The sequence below is a fragment of the Eretmochelys imbricata genome, chromosome 9 (assembly GCF_965152235.1).
Source record: "Eretmochelys imbricata isolate rEreImb1 chromosome 9, rEreImb1.hap1, whole genome shotgun sequence".
NCBI lineage: Eukaryota > Metazoa > Chordata > Testudines > Cheloniidae > Eretmochelys > Eretmochelys imbricata.
The window spans coordinates 57000893-57013716 of record NC_135580.1 but is presented as its reverse complement, the minus strand read 5'-3'; the positions used below and the strand labels follow the sequence as shown (position 1 = coordinate 57013716).

Sequence of the window (12824 nt, the reverse complement as noted above, 5' to 3'; positions counted from 1 at the left end):
GAGCGCCTGGGTAGGTGGTGTTTCCCAACGTGCAGCGCGGCTCGGGCGGAAGCGGCCCGCTCCCCGCGCTGGTGACTACATTTCCCGTGAGCCGGGAGCGTTCCCGGCGGAAGTGCACGTGCTCGCCGAACGGACGGGAAAGCGACTGGGGTCGGCAGGTAAACAGTGCGCCGGGCTGGGGACGCCCCGCCCGGAAAGCGAGGCCGCGGGTGCAGGTGAGAGGGGGCGGGGCGGGAGTTGGGGGAAGGGGCAAGAAGAGGGGGTAGGGGCAGGAGGAAGGAATCTGGGGGACAGGAGGAGGCCGCGGGGTGTGGGTCTGGGGAATGGGTTTGGGGGACAGAAGGAGGAGGGGTAGGATTGGGGGGCAGGAGGAGAAGGGGTGCGGGCAATAAAGCAGGAGAAAGGTGGAAGGGGCCCTGGGGGCAGATGGAAGTAAGGGTAGGACTGGGGGGACAGGAGGAGGCCGTGGGGGTTGGGAGTAGGACAGGAGGAGCAATAAAGCAGCAGGAGGAGGGGTTGTGGGGCTGGGCCCAAGTGGGGACTAGAGGCAGGAGGAGGGAGTGTGCGGAGACAGGTAGAAGGAGTGGGAGTTACCACCCAAGGAGAGTGCTAATGCTCAGAGGCTGAGCCAGGGGCTTTCCACCGAAAGGATGGAGAAGACTTATCATGCAGTAACATTTGTTGCTAGTTTCTGTGGAATCAAGGAGGCGTGGGGTGTCCAAGTTGGTGGCTGTTGTGTGTACACTTGTGGGGTATTGCCAGGAAGCTTCACCCAGAGAGACATTGCAGCCTTCCTGATTTGTCTCACTAACAACACCTGAAGTTGCTGACTGGAAGGACTCTAAACATCTCATTTAACCTTCCCTGTTGGTGCTGTTTGTTCTGTAGCATGTCTTTATCTTGTTTACTTATTGCATTTCTCTTCTGCTGGGCAAGCTTGTTGGTTTCACTTTCAGATTCTGGTGTATGGGTGAATGCTACCTTTCCGAGCTTGAGCTCCTCAAAAGGGTTTTTAACGCCAGTCCTCAAAACAGTCCTAATATTCTGCTTGTACAAATCTAAATATTTTGGCATAAACTGACAGTTGAGGGGGTGGGAAAGAAAACAAATATTACTCAATAATTACAAAAAGGAAAACTAAGTTTGCTGGGTTTTCCCCTGTTCTGGCTAGGTGCTCGCATTGAGTGATGTGTTCTGGTTTTAGCTCATAGGGGGATGCTAGAAGTGGAAACTAGAAGACTGTGGAAGTCCGCTAGCTTGTGACTTTGCATGTTGGCTTTTATGTGAACATAAGAATGGCCCTACTTGATCAGACCAAAGGTCCATCTAGCCCAGTATCCTGTCTTCCAACAGTGGCCAGTGCCAGGTGCCCCAGAGGGAATGAACAGAACAGGTAATCATCAGGTGATCCATCCCCTGTCACTCATTCCCAGCTTCTGGCAAACAGAGGCTAGGGACGCCATTGATGGACCTATCCTCCATGAATTTATCTAGTTCTTTTTTTATCCCTGTCATGGTCTTGGCCTTCACAACATCCTCTGGCAAGGAGTTCCACAGGTTGACTGTGCGTTGTAAGAAGAAATACTTCCTTTTATTTGTTTTAAACCTGCTGCCTATTAATTTCATTTGCAAAAGGAGTTGGAGAGGTAGAATGAAGGCTGACTTTGATGGGAGGCTAGTCAATGAACTTGATGGAATTTGTAAGGAAAGTTTGTTTTATTTTTGTTTTGTTTTTTCCCCTTCAGTCTATGGTTGGTAAATTCTTATCTCTCAGCAGTAATTAAACACTAAAAAGGGGACACAGAGTGAGAGAATGATCAACCTTGGATTTAGTAAAAGCAAGGTTTTACAGAACTCAAAAACAGTAGCAACGTATCAGTGACACAACAAAAATTTCAGTGGAAAATCTCTTGACTTGTATTTAAATAGCCTGAACTATGGAAGACTGTGTCAGTGCATGGGAACCTGAGTATGAAATTGACTAGGTATGCAAAGTGCAACAGGCCAGTTTATTTTAGTTAATCTCTGGAACTAAATGTCACTATATGTAATTTAAGCCCGTGGTTTGGTTGGATTCAGAATAAGGATTAGATGCTCTCATGGGTAATGAGAAAATCTACAGTTACATTTGCCGGAGGGAAAAACAGAAGGGATATAAACCTTCATGTTTCAGAACATACATCAACTGTTAAATGATGAGCTAGGAAGAAACTAGTTTAAGGAACTGGTTATTTCAGAATTGTCTGTTACGGAGTTTCTTTCAGTTTTCTGTGAAACATCTTGTACTGGCTGCCTGACCAGATGGTACACTGGTTTAACCAATCATGGCAGCTTTTGTGTTCTGATGCTCAGGCTAAGAGATGCAAAAAATAAACAGCCTAAGTACAGAAAAGGATGTTAGATTTTCACATTTGTTTTAATGTAAGGTGGTGGTAATGATAAGAATATCTTTAAAGGGACACCTGTCAGGTCAAAATAAACTAAGAGCCACGTGGAAGCTTTAGAGGATAGAATAAAAACTTTTCCTCATTTTAAATTAACGAAAATGACGGAGAGCTAAATTGAAGGTTGGCTCACTTTCTGCTGGAATCATCAAGTTTAAATATCCACTATAGAAGTCAAGAAGGAATATGTAGTCTATTGATAGAAATGTTGCTCATGCTAGTTTTGTTAACAGTATGTAGTGTAGAACAATACATACCATGCATTGTCTGTACTGAATCTGATTTGGAGAAAACTGTTTTTGTGGTGACCTTAGGAGATTTCCCAACAAAGTGATAGGGAAGGGATTGTGTTCTGTATCCCTTGTGTCTCTTTGTGCCTTGCACAAACAAATAGAATCATAGCAATCTAGGGCTGGAAGGGACTTCTAGAGGTCAGCTAGTCCAGTCCCCTGCACTGAGGCAGGACCAAGTAAACTTAGGCCACCCTTGACAGGTGTTTGTCCAACCTCTTCTTAAAAGCCTCCAGTGATGGGGATTCCACAACCTCCCTAGGGAATTTATGCTTGAGCTACCCTTGTTATACCAATAAAATAAAAACCAGCAGGATCCTATTAAAGGGGAAAAGGCAAAATACCACATTTATTGTGAATACAGAAAGAATCATAGTAAGCAGTTAGTTATAGCTATAACATTCCATTCAATCTCATATTTATTCACACATTCATTTATACAAACACACACACACAGGTTCTGCAAGGTTGTTATCATAGTTACCAGCCTTAGAGTTGCTCATGCCAAGCCACTGGCCAGGTGGCCTGGACATGAGGAGGGAGCAGGGCCTTGTCAGATGCACATCTGATGCTCCTAGAAGTTGGTTTGCAGAATCAGACCCCAAAGTTCTCACTTTCTAGAGTCCATTTTTATAGGAATTTCTTCCTATGCCAGTCTATGGGAATTGCTTCATCATGCTGTTGCTGAATCAATCAGCAGATGTCACATTCCTGATGGCTCCGTGCTGCCAGATATTATCTTGTTCTTTGGTTCTCCCATTCTTGAGGCTGTTGGGTGGATTCCAGTCTGCCCTCTGGGGGTCCTCTGGTTATTTCTACTTGACGCCTTCTTCAGCCGATGGACACTGCATTCTTAGGCTGGCACCTTCCTGATCATTCAGTTATTACCCACACCAAGCATCCATCCACATACATCCTCTATTTCTATTTTAATCACAATTGTTAACAAAGCGAGATGAATACAACAAAAGGGCAGGGAGTCTCTGGGTGCTGTTTCTGTTGTTACAGAGTATTGCTTTGAGTCTCTCTCTGTGTGTGAGTGGTGGTTGTTACAAAGAATTGCTTTGAGAACAGACTCTGTCTTAGAATGTACTAACACAATTAGCAGCTTGTAAGTTTCACACATAGAGGGAGAGAAACAGTACCAAAAACCAAGAGACCTCTTAATTAGTCATACCCTGGAATTTAAACTATGGGGAATCAAACTCATTTGTGATTTTAATACAGAACTTCTTTAATATGATCCAACACCCTCAGAGTTAGAATGTTTTTCCTAACATCTAATCTAAATTTGCCTGGCTGCAGAGTAAGCCCATTTCTTCTTGTCCTACCTTTGGTTGGCATGGAGAGCAATTGATCAGTCCTTTTTCTAACAGCCCTTAACAGGATTTGAAGACTGTTACTAGTTCCCCCTGAGTTGTCTTTTCTGAAGACTAAACCGTTTCAGTTTTTTTAACTTTCCTCATATGTCAGATTTTCTAAACCTTTTATCACTGTTGCTGCTCTTCTCTGGACTCTTCAATTTGTTCACTTGTTTCTCAAAGTGTGGTGCCCAGAACTGGACACAATACTCCAGCTGAAGCCTCACCAATGCTGAGTAGAGGGCAAGACGGTTACTTTACTTACCTTACGTATGATGCTCCTATTAATACACCCCAGAATATTAGCCTTTTTTGCGACTGCATCACATTGTGGACTCTCATTCAAGTTGTGAGCTGCTATAATCCCCACATCCTTTTCCACAGTGCTGCCACCACCTATTCAGTTATTCCCCATTTTGTGATTTTTTTTTTCCTTCCTAAGTGAAGTGCTTCACACTTGTTGTTGAATTTCATCTTATTGATTTCAGGCCAATTTGTCAAGGTGATATTGAATTCTAATCCTGTCCTCCAAAGTGCTTGCAACCTCTCTCAGCTTGGTGTCATCTGCAGATTTTATAAGCATACTCTCCACTTCATTACTGAAGTCATTAATGAAATTTTTGAATAGTACCAGACCCAGGACTGACCCCTATGAACCCCACTAAATACACCCTCCCAGTTTGATAGGGAACCATTGATAATTAGTCTGAGTAATTTAATCTAGCTGCATTTTCCGAGTTTGCTTATGAGAATTCCCTTCTTTCTTCTCACACCCCCAGTTCTGAGCTGTAACCACAGTCTTCTAGTCAAAGAAGACTATGGAATTCTCCTTAGTGAGTGGGGGAAGTACTGTTGAGTGAAGAGACATAAGTGTGCTATGTCTGTGTCAAGATTCCTTCCCCACTTTGAACTCCAGGGTACAGATGTGGGGACCTGCATGAAAAACCCCCTAAGCTTATTTTTACCAGCTTAGGTTAAAACTTCCCCAAGGTACCAACTATTTTACCTTTTGCCCTTAGACTTTATTGCTGCCACCACCAAGCGTCTAACAAATATATAACAGGAAAAGAGCCTGCTTGGAAACGTCTTCCCCCCCCCCCGCCCGCCAACCCCTACACCCCCTTTCCTGGGGAAGGCTTGATAAAAATCCTCACCAATTTACATTGGTGAACACAGACCCAAACCCTTGGATCTTAAGAACAATGAAAAAGCAATCAGGTTCTTAAAAGAAGAATTTTAATTGAAGAAAAAGTAAAAGAATCACCTCTGTAAAATCAGGATGGTAAATACCTTACAGGGTAATCAGATTCAAACCATAGAGAGTCCCTCTAGGCAAAACCTTAAGTTACAAAAACAGGAATATACATTCCATTCAGCACAACTTATTTTATCAGCCATGTAAACAAAACAGAATCTAACGCATATCTAGCTAGATTACTTACTAAGTTCTAAGACTCCATTCCTTTTCTGTTCCTGGCAAAAGCATCACATAGACAGAGAGAACCTTTGTTTCTCCCTCTCCGCCCCCCCCCCCCCCCTTTGAAAGTATCTTCTCTCCTCATTCGTCATTTTGCTCAGGTGCCAGCGAGGTTATCCTAGCTTCTTAACCCTTTACAGGTGAAAAGGTTTTTCCGCTGGCCAGGAGGGATTTTAAAAGTGTTTACCCTTCCCTTTATATTTATGACAGTCTGTATTGATCCCTGCTCCATGCGAGCATGAAGAATGAGCAAACAATCTAACTCAATTCTCTCAGCACTTATCTGTAGTCTAGGCCTTAGTTCTGCAAAGTCTCTTGCCGCTTTTCATCAAAGATGCCAAGCGCTGTAGTGCATTTTGGGGTACTTGACTGCATAAGTATGAAACCCCAAATTGTAGAAGACTGAAACTGTAAAGTGTCTCATGATTTCTTCCTTTTCTCTTCCTCACCTCCTGATTGAGTTAGTCATTCAGTTTCTTGGGTCTTCTCTGAAAGATTACTGGGAAACTTCAGCTAATGCAGAATGCAGCAACCTGTTCACTTACTGGTCTTCTGCACATCTGTATTTTCACTATACTGGTTACTACAGGGGTGGGCAAACTTTTTGTCCTGAGGGCCACATCGGGGTTGCAAAACTGTATGGAGGGCCGGGTAGGGAAGGCTGTGCCTCCCTAAACAGCCTGGCCCCCTCCCACTGACTGCCTGCCTCAGAACCTCCAACTCCTCATGCTCCTTGTCTCCTAACCACCCCCTCCCCCCGGGACCCCACCTCCTATCCAACCCCCCCTGCTCCCTGTCCCCTGACTGCCCCCCAGAATCCCCTGCCCTTTATCCAACCCCCCCTGCTTCCCGCCCCCTTACCATGCTGCTCAGAGCGGCAGGAGCTCGCAGCCCCACCGCCCAGCCGGAGCCAATCACGCCGCTGGCGGTGCAGCAAGCTGAGGCTGCGGGGAGGGGGGACAGCATGGGAGGGGCCGGGGGATAGCTGTCCCGACTGGGAACTCAAGGGCAGAGCAGGATGGTCCCAAGGGCCGGATGTGGCCCGCGGGCTGTAGTTTGCCCAACTTTGGGTCACTAACTTGTTTCTGGGAATGGTTCAAGGTACTCTATGATTTGGGCCTGGATTATTCTGCAGATAGCCTTTCTTTTATCCATCAGCCTGCAGTTGAAATTAGTTGAGATTCTTGCTAAGAGACCCCAGATTTCAAATCTGGCAGAGTCATCTTGAAAGACGCCTTCAACTCTGTAATATATCCATCCTCCTTTCCCTCCCTCTTGGGCTGGCAGTTTGCCTTGAGTGTGTTGCAAGGCCTGTTTAGACACTCAGGCTCTTTCTAAATAAGCTGTCTAAGTAGTTCCAGATTTTCTTCCAGGAAGTTTTGAGTTGGTCTTGTACAGCTTGGGTATTTCTAAATGTTATGCTTCTAATGACTGTAAATATTCTTAGAGATTGAGGGTACGTATTTGATACATTAAATATTCAAAGCTTTAGTTGTAAGGGATTGATGCCTTACTTCCCTCTTTCCCCACTAGAAGTAAAATGAGGAGTACTTGTAGCACCTTAGACTAACAAATTTATTTGGGCATAAGCTTTTGTGAGCTAAAACCCACTTCATCGGATGCATGCAGTGGAAAATACAGTAGGAAGATATATATATATATATATAATATATATATATACACACACACACACACACACACAGAGAACATAAAAATATGGGTGTTGCCATACCAACTGTAATGAGACTAATCAATTAACTGGACTTTTACTAGAGTGCTTCTGCCGATGTTCACGGGCTGAAATTGTGGAAAAGCAGCATCACTTGCCCCATAACCTCAGCCGTGCAGAACACAACGCCATCCACAGCCTCAGGAACACCTCTGACATCATAATCAAAAAGGCTGACAAAGGAGGTGCTGTCGTAGTCATGAATAAGTTGGAATATGAACGAGAGGCTGCTGGGCAGCTCTCTAACACCACATTCTACAGGCCATTATCCTCTGATCCCACTGAGGGTTACCAAAAGAAACTACACCATTTGCTCAAGAAACTCCCTGAAAAAGCACAGGAACAAATCTACACAGACACACCCCTAGAACCCCGACCAGCGGTATTCTGTCTGCTACCCAAGATCCATAAACCTGGAAATCCTGGACACCCCATCATCTCAGGCATTGGCACCCTGACAGCAGGATTGTCTGGCTATGTAGACTCTCTCCTCAGGCCCTACGCTACCAGCACTCCTACCTATCTTCGAGACACCACTGACTTCCTGAGGAAACTATCCATTGGTGATCTTCCAGAAAACACCATCCTGGCCACTATGGGTGTAGAAGCCCTCTATACCAACATTCCACACAAAGATGGACTACAAGCCATCAGGAGCAGTATCTCCAATAATATCAGGGCAAACCTGGTGGTTGAACTTTGTGACTTTGTCCTCGCCCACAAATATTTCACATTTGAGGACAATGTATACCTTCAAATCAGCAGCACTGCTATGGGTACCCGCATGGCCCCACAGTATGCCAGCATTTTTATGGCTGACTTAAAACAACGCTTCCTCAGCTCTCATTCCCTAACGCCCTTACTCTACTTGCGCTACATTGATGACATCTTCATCATCTGGACCCATGGAAAAGAAGCCCTTGAGGAATTCCACCATGATTTCAACAATTTTCATCCCATCATCAACTTCAGCCTGGACCAGTCCACAGAAGAGATGCACTTCCTGGACACTACAGTGCTAATAAGCGATGGTCACATAAACACCACTCTGTATCTGAAACCTACTGATCGCTATACTTATCTACATGCCTCCAGCTTTCATCCCGACTACACCACATGATCCATTGTCTACAGCCAAGCTCTAAGATACAACCGTATTTGCTCCAACCCCTCAGACAGAGACAGACACCTACAAGATCTCTATCAAGCATTCTTACAACTACAGTACCCACCTGCTGAAGTGAAGAAACAGATTGACAGAGCCAGAAGGGTACCCAGAAGTCACCTACTACAGGATAGGCCCAACAAAGAAAATAACAGAATGCCACTAGCCGTCACCTTCAGCCCCCAACTAAAACCTCTCCAGTGCATCATCAAGGATCTACAACCTATCCTGAAGGACGATCCCTCACTCTCACAGATCTTGGGAGACAGGCCAGTCCTCACTTACAGACAGCCCCCCAACCTGAAGCATATACTCACCAGCAACCACACAACAAAAACGCTAACCCAGGAACCTATCCTTGCAACTAAGCCCGTTGCCAGCTGTGCCCACATATCTATTCAAGGGACGCCATCATAGGACCTAATCACATCAGCCACACCATCAGAGGCTCATTCACCTGCACATCTACCAATGTGATATATGCCATCATAGAATACAATATCAGGGTTGGAAGGGACCTCAGGAGGTCATCTAGTCCAGCCCCCTGCTCAAAGCAGGACCAATCCCCAACTAAATCATCCCAGCCAGGACTTTGTCAAGCCTGACCTTAAAAACTTCTAAGGAAGGAGATTCCACCACCTCCCTAGGTAATGCATTCCAGTGTTTCACCACCCTCCTAATGAAAAAGCTTTTCCTAATATCCAACCTAAACCTCCAACACTGCAACTTGAGACCATTACTCCTTGTTCTGTCTCAGCTACCACTGAGAACAGTCTAGATCCATCTTCTTTGGAACCCCCTTTCAGGTAGTTGAAAGCAGCTATCAAATCCCCCCTCATTCTTCTCTTCCGCAGACTAAACAATCCCAGTTCCCTCAGCCTCTCCTCATAAGTCATGTGTTCCAGTTCCCTAATCAATTTTGTTGCCCTCCGCTGGATGCTTTCCAATTTGTCCACATCCTTCTTGTAGTGTGGGGCCCAAAACTGGACACAGTACTCCAGATGAGGCCTCACCAATGTTGAATAGAGGGGAACGATCACGTCCCTCAATCTGCTGGCAATGCCCCTACTTATACAGCCCAAAATGCCATTGACCTTCTTGGCAACAAGGGCACACTGTTGATTCATATCCAGCTTCTCGTCCACTATAACCCCTAGGTCCTTTTCTGCAGAACTGCTGCCTAGCCATTCGGTCCCTAGTCTGTAGCGGAGCATGGGATTCTTCCGTCCTAAGTGCAGGACTCTGCACTTGTCCATGTTGAACCTCATCAGATTTCTTTTGGCTCAATCATCTAATTTGTCTAGGGCCCTCTGTATCCTATCCCTACCCTCCAACGTATCTCCTCTCCTCCCAGTTTAGCGTCATCTGCAAACTTGCTGAGGACGCAATCCACACCATCCTCCAGATCATTAATGAAGATATTGAACAAAACCAGCACCCGGACCAACCCTTGGGGCACTCCAGCATATGCCAGCAATGCCCCCCTGACATGTATATTGGCCAAACTGGACAATCTCTATGCAAAAGAATAAATGGACACAAATCAGACGTCAAGAACTATAACATTCAAAAACCAGTTGCAGAACACTTTAACCTCCCTGGTCACTCAATTACAAACCTAAAAGTCGCAATTCTCCAACAAGAAACTGCAGAGTTGGAATTAATTTGCAAACTGGACACCATTAAATTAGGCGTGAATAAAGACTGGGAGTGGATGGGTCATTACACAAAGTAAAAACTATTTCCCTATGCTAATTTTTTCCACTACTGTTACTCACACCTTCTTGTCAACTGTTTGAAATGGGCCATCCTGATTATCACTACAAAAATTTTTTTTCTCCTCCTGATAATAGCCCACCTTCATTGATTAGTCTCGTTACAGTTGGTATGGCAACATCCATTTTTTCATGTTCTGTGTGTATATATATCTTCCTACTGTATTTTCCACTGCATGCATCTGATGAAGTGGGTTTTAGCCCACGAAAGCTTAGAGACCAACAAATTTATTTGGGCATAAGGTGCCACAAGTACTCCTCGTTTTTTTTGTTGATACAGACTAACACGGCTACCGCTCTGAAACCAAGCACCCACAAGAAGGGTGGAACCTCTTTAACATTAGCATTTAAGAATAGCACAAATAATTGTAGGTGGGGGGAAGATTTTATCCAGATTGTTCAGATGGCCAATGGGAGCTGTGGGGGCAGCGCAAGGAGCCCCCATGGCTGCCCCTGCACTTAGGAGCTGGACATGCCAGCCGCTTCCAGGAGCCGCACGGAGCCAGGGCAGGCCAGGAGCCTGCCTTAGCCCCGCTGTGCCACCAACCAGACTTTTAGCGCCCTGGTCAGCAGTGCTGAATGGAGCCGCCAGAGTCCCTTTTCAACTGGGCGTTACAGTCAAAAACTGGATGCCTGGCAACCCTAGTCATGGGGTTTTTTTCCTAGTTATGACATACTGTTTGAATCAATCAATGACATTCTCCTGTTAGACCAAAATGCATCTCTTACCCAGTGACCTGTAGTGCCTCAGTGGTGGCTATGCACTGCAGTGTGGGAGACTCAAGCTTGATTCCTTCTCTTCTCCTACTGCAGATGCAGTTTGCGTCCTTTCCCCACTTCTGTTTGAAGTAGTGGGGTGTCATACCATTCCTTGAAGTAGATTAAGGAGAGGTGTTGAGAGTCTCTAAAGTTTTCACCTAAAAGGAGCCCAGGAAGTGTAAGAGGGAGGTGGAAAGGAAAAAATACTTACATCTGTACAGCACCTTTCATCCAAAAGCATGAAGTGCCTTAACATATGCCTCCTGGTCAGCCTCATTTTTTTTCCAAGTGGGGAAACTGACACAGAGGTTAGGTGACTTGTCAAGGACATGCCACAAGTTAGTCCAGACTAGCTGCTGGCCATTACGCATCCTGTCTCCAGTGGATTCTTGGCTTATGCTGAGGAAGCATAATTTGTACTCTAGCTATTACCTAATCAGACACTAATAGAGACAGCCGCTTGCTGCGTAATGGGGTGGTTCTGTAGTCCCGTTTGCTCTTTCAAGATCATAGTCAGGAATCCCAGTCTGCTTCGGCCTCTCATGAGATTATTAAGACCCAGTACATTGGCTTGTACAGAGATGCAATTGTGTTTGGGATCCAGTCTACTTTTGGCTTGGCTTTCTTCTCCATTTGGGCTTTAGATAGGTAAATGTGGTGGTTTTCTGCTGGAAGGTTTCAAGCAATGAAAAACTTTCTAAGTATAGGGGTATGTCTACGCTACGAAATTACTCCGATTTCACAGAAGTCGATTTTTGGGAACAGATCGTATAAAGTCGAGTGCATGTGTCCACACTAAGCACATTAATTCGGCGGTGTGTGTCCACAGTACCGTGGCAAGCGTTGACATTCCCAGCGGTGCATTGTGGGTAGCTATCCCGCAGTCCCCGCTGCCCACTGGAATTCTGGGCTAAGCTCCCAATGCCTGATGGGGCCAAAAATTTGTCACGGGTGGTTATGGATAAATGTCGTCAGTCAACCCTCCCTCCGTGAAAGCAACGGCAGACAATCTTTTCGCACCCTTTTCCCTGGATTACCCGAGCAGACGCCATAGCGCGGCAAGCATGGAGCCCGTTCAGCTCAGCGCAGCAGTTATGACCATTGTAAACACCTCGCGCATTATCGTCCAGTTTATGCAGAACCAGAACATGAAAAACCAGGCGAGGAGGCAACGGCAGCGCAGTGACGAGAGTGATGAGGACATGGACACAGATTTCTCTAAAACCGCTGTCCCCGGCAGTTTGGAGATCATGGTGTTAATGGGGCAGGCTCATGCCGTGGAGCGCCAGTTCTGGGCCCGGGAAACAAGCACAAACTGCTGGGACTGCATAGTGCTGCAGTTCGGGATGATTCCCAGTGGCTCTGAAACTTTTGCATGCGTAAGGGACTTTCATGGAACTTTGTGACTTGCTTTCCCCTGCCCTGAAGCGCAAGAATACCAAGATGAGAGCAGCCCTCACAGTTCACAAGCGAGTGGCAATAGCCCTGTGGAAGCTTGCAATGCCAGACAGCTACCGGTCAGTCGGGAATCAATTTGGAGTGGGCAAATCTACTGTGGGGGTTGCTGTGATGCAAGTAGCCTGCGCAATCATTGAGCTGCTGCTATCAAAGGTAGCGACACTGGGAAATGTGCAGGTCATAGTAGAGGGCTTTGCTGCAATGGGTTTCCCTAACTGTGGTGGGGCTATAGACGGAACGCATATCCCTGTCTTGGGACCGGACCACCAAGGCAGCGAGTACATAAATCGCAAGGGGTACTTTTCAATAGTGCTGCAAGCACTGGTGGATCACAAGGGACGTTTCACCAACATCAACGTGGGATGG

General features: G+C 45.9%; 1 protein-coding gene across 3 annotated transcripts in view; it reads left to right on the top strand.

The window, feature by feature from the left end:
* The window catches only part of VAMP7 (vesicle associated membrane protein 7), a 51924-nt gene that overhangs the window by 1298 nt on the left and 37802 nt on the right, over positions 1 to 12824 (top strand). Inside the window, exon 1 of one of the 3 annotated variants that reach the window (XM_077827078.1) lies at positions 78 to 158. The exons of 1 other annotated variant lie outside the window; for it this stretch is intronic. The gene's annotated coding sequence lies outside the window, so the exon portion shown is untranslated. Of the gene's footprint in view, positions 1 to 77; positions 216 to 12824 lie in introns of those variants that run through there. One more of the 3 variants, XM_077827077.1, reaches the window with a different exon arrangement.